Raw genomic sequence first — 9,196 nt, forward strand, 5'->3', positions numbered from 1 at the left:
GCAATGTTGTATATGTTTTACTATAATGCCTATTAACTGTTGTTATTATTGATCTGATCTTGTTTTTAAGTGTATCATTGATGCAGAGTGCCTGCAATTCCTGATGGAAAGATGGAAACTATGAAAATAAATGGTAATGCCAAAAATGTTCTTCTTCTTTCAAAGCTACTTGAGAATCAGGGGTGTCACCAGAGTTTGAATTCTAGGGGGCCATCCTATGAGTTCTAACAGGGGAATGGAGACACATTTTCAATGAGAATTTGCAAGTTAGGCTATTCTTTTTATGATTATTTGTGAACATGAACTATCTTCAGAGTGGGGAAGGTAGTAGAGCTGTGAGAAAAAATATTCAAAACCTCATGAGGGGTCCTTAACCAGTTTTTCAAGGTGGTTCCAAGGTTACGGCCAAAGTCAGCAGTAGGTGCCACATACAACTGTCATACACGTTGTAAATCTGGGACCCTGAGGAATCATTTGAGATGCAGCTCAACACTGTGTATCAATATAGTATATCTATCTATTAATATGCAATAAACATGTTTTGAATGTATAGAGGGCTGAGGCATTATATCTAAGGCTGAGACGATATGCCATTTGGAAGAATCGATAAATCGGGACAGAATTATCGATAAATATAATTTTATTATTTTATTTTTTTTATTATTATTATCGCTACTGGCAGCGTGCTCAGCACGACTCGCTGTTGTGGGCCAACTACAGCATCGCAAAAATTGTGAATGCACGTGACACACACACACAAACTAGCGTTAAATAATAGTTTTTTAAACGTATTTTAAACGTCTTTTTTTAACACATGCAAAAAAAATCAATAAGTGATGCCACTTATCGATAAATCTCAGTCTCAGCCTTACTTATATATTTTTTTTTATCTACTTTTTCTCCTCCTTTTTCTGTGATTTTTCTCCCCATCCCAATTTACCTCTCGTGCCAATTCTCCCTCCCCTGTCCGCGTGACTACTTTCCCCAAGGTGGTTGTCCTTCCGCGTTCGATTTGCGCGGCCTGATTGGCCACTGACGCTTCTCTCAGCGCCCAATCGCGTTGTGCCTATGCTTTCAGTTCCACAGGCCAAGTCCTATGCTTTCAGTTCCACAGCCCAAGTCCTTCAGTTTCACAGCCCATTTCCTCGTATAGTTTTCATCTCTCTATATTAACGTAGCCCATTTCCTCGTATTGTTTTCATCTCTCTATATTAACGTAGCCCATTTCCTCGTATTGTTTTCATCTCTCTAGTACTAACGTAGCCCATTTCCTCGAGCCCATTTCCTCGTATTGTTTTCATCCCTCTATATTAACACTTTCAGAGCCGGCCGTGTTTTCCTTTTTACCCCCTTGAATGCCCATCAACCACTTCAATGTTAACGTTAATATCGCCTAATCTATGTTTTAAATTATGGCTATGTGTCTAATCTGCCCGTCGCTTATCAATGACTCATTTTCCAGTCAACATTGTCGAAGCGGATTGTTTTTTTATCGGTTCATTTCCGTTTTATAGCATTTTGAAAAGCCCTTGTTTTCACAGAAAATATAAATATTCCGTGATAAACGCCCTGTACTGGAATATTCTAGAACGTTTTATGAATAGTTTTCAAATAGAATAGAATAGAAATACTTTTATTATCCCGTGGGAAATTTGACACTGCAAATCGCTCAACATTTAAACATTTAGACAGGACAGGTCACGAATTAGAAGTCAATCAAGTTGCCTAGGATAAGAGTAGAGTAAAATAGAATAAAAATGAAATAAAATATACAGAAATAAATACAGTAAAAATATACTGAGCATGGGGGAAGGGGGGGGGGGGGTACAGGTAGTAAAAAACAACACAGCAGTGTAAACAATTTGGTCAATATAATTTAACTATCTAACTAAATGAAATATAAATTCACAGTATTCACAGTGTCACATAAGGTGCAGTATGCTTCAGGTAGTGTATTGTCCTCCTTGGGTTCCTATTAATCCAAGGTCAATGTCTGGCAGCCGTCGCTGCCCCCTGTTTTGGAGCCTGGAGGCCTCTAGTCGCGGCCTCCTGCCACTATTGAGCTGCCGCTCTGTGCTCAGTGAGGCACAGTGATGCATTGTATAGTCTGATGGCTGTTGGAATGAAGGACTTCCTGTGCCGTTCAGTGCTGCATTTGGGTAGTGTGAGCCTAGCACTGAACATGCTCCTCCTGTCAGCCAAGTCTGTGTATAGTGGGTGGGTGGGGTTTTCCCTGATGGCCTGGAGCTTAGCAAGGCTCCTCCTCTCCGCCACCCTCGCTAGAGAGTCCAGCTCCACCCCAACCACGCTGCTGGCCTTCCTGACCAGCTTATCCAGCCTGGTTGTGTCCACTGCTCTCAGTCCGCTGCCCCAGCAGGTCACAGCATACAAGAAGCATACAATAAACGCTAGATTATCGATAGTATATGTGTACGTATGCACGCTGGTGCCGCAAGCTGAAAATCGATTCTCTTATTTCCTGATCGCTCACACAGCCAAACAGCCATATCACATATAGGGGAAAAGCTTATATCTCCGTAAAAACAGGTCTGATTATCCTAAGACTGGTAAAATAGATTCCTTACCCGAGATCAGATGGTATCCAAAAAGATTATTCCAATTCCTGATCGCCATTCCAAAAATCGATCCTTTTATTGATCCAATGCTACGTACTGTAAAGACATATTACACGCTGTTCTGGTGGTCCACAATGAATCCGATCAGCTCTGGTTACATGCGTGAGAAGTAAAATGTGGATTCCGGATTTTTTTTTCTCATCCATTTTCATTGAGTCCATTCCAAAAGGGTGCATTACCATCTGAGAGACGATAGGGGGCGCTTTTTTCACATCTGAGCGCCTGGCGGGGCTGGTTTCCCAACGGTAGACTCGGTTGATGAAATATGAATTCAGATCGCTAATAAAGAAAATAAAACGATATTTGTCGTGATGGGCATTCAGGGGGCGGGCTGATAACACGAGTTATGTCGTGATGGGCATTCAAAGTGTTAACGTAGCCCATTTCCTTGTATTGTTTTCATCTCTCTATTAACGTAGCCCATTTCCTCATATTGTTTTCATCTCTCTATATTAACACTATGATCGCCGGGGACGAGTTAAGACGTAATTCCTAGCCATGCTCATTCTGCCGAAGACGCCGTAACTCGTCTTTGATGTCAATATTTCAAAAATCTGTGACCGAAATCATATTTCCCCTCCGGAGCCCTGAGACACACTGCAAAGCTCCACTCAACTCTCTAGCGGTTCAAGAGCGCCATCTGGTGGCCGATCGGCAGATCGCCAACCGGAAATGAGCCTTTGAACCGGTAGTGCTCATCCATATTGATTGATTGATTGATTGAAAACTTTATTAACAGATTGCAGAATGGGTACAATACAGTACAGCTCAATACACACAATTGTTAAGGGGATGCAGACCAGAGAAAGACTTTCGTCTTGTTTCCACCAGGGTCCCCCATTTTCAATTCATCAGGACATATATGACATACATGACATACAGATAGTCAGTACTGCTACATCTATACATTTATGACATACCAGATTTGCAAATACAGTACTGTTTGTGATACAGAAGGAGTCAAGAAAAGGGAGTATATACATTTGACGTAGAAACTGTACATTGGAGGAGGTTGGGTGGGGGGGGTTGGGTACACTGGGATATTGCCAACCATACTGGGTAATTTACATTGGAGGTGGTTGGGGGGGGGGGGGGGGGCACACTGTATAAACAAGCAAAACTGTACATTGAGGGGGGGGAGACTCTGTACAAACAAACAAAATTGTACATTGGACTATTGACAAAACCATACTAGGTAAATGACTGTACATTGGAGGGGGTTGGGTTAGGATATTTACAGGGGCCAGTGTTGAATTGCAGTCTCCCGTAGGTGTCTCTTGAGAGAGGTTTTGAAAGTGGGTAGTGATCCACATTCCTTTACAGCTTTGGGTAGGGCGTTCCACATTGATGTGGCATAATTGCGAAACGTGTTTAGTCCCTTATTTGAGCCGAATCTGGGTTTAACATGATTTGTGGAGCTCCCTCTGGTGTTGTGATCGTGGTATTCACTGACCTTTGGGAAGTATTTTGCCATGTACATGGGTACCTTGGTCGTGTAGTGTATCTTGTAGACCAGGCCCATTGCAAGTTGCTGTACTCTGTCATCTACTCTAAGCCATCCTAGGTTGTCAAAGTGGGCAGGGGTGAGGTGGGTTCTAGGAGTAAGGTCAAGCAGTAGTCTGACCAGTTTGTTTTGAGATGTTTGTAATTTTGTTTTTAGCGCCTTTGAGGTGCTTTGGTACCATGAGGTGCAAGCATAGTCGTAGTACCCCTGAATGAGTGCTCCTGCCAGAGTCTTCAGGGTATTCTTGTTTACCAGAGAGGAGATCCGGTACAAGAATCGAGTTCGTTGGTTGACTTTTTTTATTACATTGGATGCCATTTTGTCACAGGAGAGATTGAGCCTCTAGGATGGAACCCAGGTAGGTAATTTCATCTTTCCTTGTGACAATATTGTCACCCACTGTAACTGAGAAGCCGTCGGTCTTGCTGAGTTTGTTATTTGAACCGAAGAGAATGGACTCTGTTTTGCCCATGTGTAATGATAGTTTGTTATCAGCGAGCCATATGCAGATTCTGCCTAGTTCCGAGCTGAGGGTTTTTTCAACCTGTAACTTGTTCTTGTCAGAGACCAGCAGGGCTGAGTCGTCCGCAAACAGGAACAAGTTGCAGTCACAAGCTGACGACATGTCATTTGCATAAATTAGGAACAGTAGCGGTCCTAGTATGCTTCCTTGTGGAACACCACAGCTCACTGTGAGAGGGGGGGATAGGGTACCGTTTACCTCCACCATCTGTTCCCTCCCCTCAAGGTAGGATTGCATCCAGCTCACTGATAGACTATCAAAACCAATTGCTTTTAGCTTGTCAATCAGAATGGAGTGATTGACCGTGTCAAAGGCCTTTTGTAGGTCCAGCACTCGCTATCGTTACAGAGACTCCGTCTTGACTTAGTGAACATCGATCGGTGCAAATAACTCGAAAAAACAACATGATTTGGACGTATATACTATTATACAACCTGGAAATGGATCGGGCATTTCTCCATCCCATAATAGAAAAAATTCTGTTCCACGCTCATCTGCCAGCGGCGCGAGGAAGCCACGGTAAGATTCAGCGCTATAATCTAACATGTTCCATATAAACTGCTATGATGAACATATGACCCACTCTGGATGAATCATCTAACGCTGCCCACGGAATTATAAACGATCCCCCGCCCATCCGGTCATCATCAGATGACACGTAGTAACTTCTAGAACCACGTCCAGTTGAAATTTTTTATCTCGCGCCGATTGCTATCAAACTGTATTTCATCATCAATATAATGCATTTGGAGCTATAAATCAAGTTCTGGAGAAAGCTGCAGAAATGATAAAAACATCCTTATACTTTAGACGATATTTTAGTATGAATATGTGAATGAAAAAGTTTAACGTTGCTACACCCTGAACAATACATATAGGACATTGAATGGGCCATAATAATGGCAATTTAGCAATAGAATTAAAAAAGTTATAGCCCTGCAAAGAAGGGGAACTTCTCCATAGACAAATAGAGCTGGCGAGGGATGGTAAATTATGAATTTAACCCATGGCGATCAAAGTGTTAACGTAGCCCATTTCCTCGTATTGTTTTCATCTCTCTATATTAACGTAGCCCATTTCCTCGTATTGTTTTCATCTCTCTATATTAACGTAACGCGCTATTCATATCAATCGACATCACATCAATATAAATAACGTATTGTTTTCATCTCTCTATATTAACATAACGCGCTATTCATATCAATCGACATCACATCAATATAAATAACGGATTGTTTTCATCTCTCTATATTAACGTAATGCGCTATTCATATCAATCGATATCACATCAATATAAATAACGTATTGTTTTCATCTCTCTATATTAACGTAACGCGCTATTCATATCAATCGACATCAATATAAATAACGTATTGTTTTCATCTCTCTATATTAACATAACGCGCTATTCATATCAATCGACATCACATCAATATAAATAACGTATTGTTTTCATCTCTCTATATTAACGTAACGCGCTATTCATATCAATCGACATAACATCAATAACGTATTGTTTTCATCTCTCTATATTAACGTAACACGCTATTCATATCAATCGACATCACATCAATATAAATAACGTATTGTTTTCATCTCTATATTAACGTAATGCGCTATTCATATCAATCGGCATCACATCAATATAAAGGTAGCGAGTTAGGCAATAGTTAGTTTTAGTATATTGTGCACAGCGGTAGCGAGTTAGGCGATAGTAGGGCTAACGCGATTGGGCACTGAGAGAAGTGTCAGTGGCCAATCAGGCCGCGCAAACCGAACGCGGAAGGACAACCACCTTGGGGAAAGTATTCACGCCCCCTGTCCTGATCGTTGCTCGCATATGCCCCCCACTGGCTGTTTGTAGGGAGGATAGAAGCCTTGCATCACATGTCCCCTCCGATACATGTGGAGGCAGCCTGTCACATCTTTTCACCTGCCAGCACGGACTCTCATTTGGCGAGGAGTAACGTGTAGGAGGCTCACACTGCCCCCGCCATTTTCCTGACTTTGCTGTGCAGGCGCCCCAACCGACCTGTAGGAGTCGCTGTTCACAACGACCAGACTACAACCCTTCGACTTCCCACCCGCTAACTCTGCCAATTGAGTTAGTATGATGGCCGGCCCAAGCCGGAGGCAACGCCGACAGCCGGATTCAAACCCGGTGCGTTGGGGACGAGCTCAATGTCCGCTGCGCCAGCCTTAATTATATCTATACCTAATGACATGCTCAATTATGTCAGTTGTTGCAGCAATTTCTGGGTTGATAACATTTGTTACATACATTTGAGAATTGATAAACAAGACATTGGACACCTTAGAAAAACTCATGCTGTGACTTAGAATCAAAACCGTTTGACATCTGGAGATTTCTGCTGATCTTTTTTGGCTCACAACATGGTTAATGGAGAAGCTTAATACTTGATGACATCACACATTCTCTGGGTTTCTGGCTTCATCTGTAGCTCATGTTCAGAAATATTGGTTGGACTTTACTTGGCAATGGAAATAACATATTGGAAATCATAATTTGGGTGAAGTTCCCCTTTAAAACATATTGTCTTGTGCTAGACATTATGTCAAGAGCTCTGTCAGTCAACACGAGAACACAGTACCTTTACTACCATAGTGTCTTTATACCTGTATCACTGTACATTACTACAACTCTGTACATCTGATTAGCACTATTACTCAGTAGTACTCATTTATACATTACATACCCAGTTTAATCACCTGTACATTGTATATTACTATTGCACTTTATTCCCTCGCAACACGAGAGGACTCATTCGCTTTCTGCGCTTCAGTTGAAGGTCAACGCTGTATTGTGCCCTATTGGAGAAAAGTGGTTTTCACAGGGAAGTTATTACTTCTTTTATTTTTTCTCCCACACCGCCTAAATTGCCTTTTCACACTCTTCAGGCTGTGACGTACAGGCGGCTCTGTGTAACCTTTTCTGTTTAACCATAGAGTTAAAAATAACTAATAGGTATCGCCATGACAACACGGACTACATACAAAGGTTTTTTTTCCTGTGTCGTTTATTGTCACGGCACAGGAGGGGTTGCGATCAATGACTATTTCACATAATTATGATTACATATAATGAGACCTATTTTTGGCTGTGCTAACAGCACAGACAGTTAGAGTAGTAGGGTTCACAGAGTGTAACCAAATTTCTTGTGAAAGGGGCATTTCACCCACAATAGATATGAACTATTCTGTACTCCTAGCCTTTACCACTGGTTCTTAAGAGAGAGATTTGCTCGTCTTTAGTTAATTAGAAATGCGGTTCATGTTTCATCTTAAGTTTGAATTTCTAAAAAGCCATCTTCAAGTATATACTGTATATATATATATAGTCTGTACATAACTGCATATAATCCTTTTTACTTATCTGTAGATATCTTATCCCTTACTAGTTAAGCTGCTGGCCAGTATTACTACTTACAGGGATACAGACTTACTACCATAGTGTCTTTATACCTGTATCACTGTACATATTAATACTACAACTCTGTACATACATCCGACTAGCACTATTACTCAGTAGTACTAATTTATATCCAGTTTAATCACTTGTACATTGTATATTTATTATTACATTGTTACATTTGCACTCTGGTTGGATGCCAACCCTCTTTTCGTTGTAGTCGAGGAACACCAAGTCAGAGCCTTACTCCGCAAACAAAATGTTAGGAAGGCCGCAGGGCCAGACAATGTGTCTACTTTTACCCTGAAAAATGGTGCTGACCAACTCGCTACTGTTTTTACAGATCTTTTTAATTGGTCTCTCAGCACACTTAAAGTCCCGGCATGCTATAAATCTGCCAGTCATACCTGTGCCCAAGAAATCTAGCGCTGCTTGTCTGAATGATTACAGGCCCGTCGCTCTGACCTCTGTCATTATGAAGGTGTTTGAGCGGCTTGTCTGTGATCATTTATCTAGTATTGTTAAATTAGACATGTATCAGTTTGCTTATCAGCCCAACAGGTCTGTAGGGGATGCTGTGTCTATGTGTTTACACACCATCCTGCAGCACCTGGAGGCCTCTGCCACTTATGTACGAATTTTGTTTATTGATTTTAGTTCAGCGTTTAACACGATTGTGCCTTTTAAATTATTTGAAAAACTTAAATTGCTCGGAATTGATGAGTCTCTGTGCTATTTTATTCTAGATTTTCTCTCAGACAGAGAACAAGTGGTTAAAGTAGGTAATTTGTTCTCTAGTTCCAGGACCTTGAACACCGGGGCCCCCCAGGGCTGTGTTCTCTCTCCTCTGCTCTACTGTCTACTCTATACACTAATGACTGTGCCTCCCACTCTGATTCTGTCCGATTTTTTAAATATGCGGATGACACAACAGTAGTGGGATTAATTAAGAACGGGGATGAATCGGCCTATAGAGCTGAAGTCGATAGCTTTGCTGTATGGTGCAAGGAGAACGACCTGCTTTTGAACATCTCTAAGACAAAGGAAATTATAGTTGACTTCCGGCGCGGGGAGGCAGTCCACCCTCCTCTGTACATAAACGG

This window comes from Notolepis coatsorum (genome assembly GCF_963971535.1).
Source record: "Notolepis coatsorum genome assembly, chromosome: 11".
NCBI lineage: Eukaryota > Metazoa > Chordata > Actinopteri > Aulopiformes > Paralepididae > Notolepis > Notolepis coatsorum.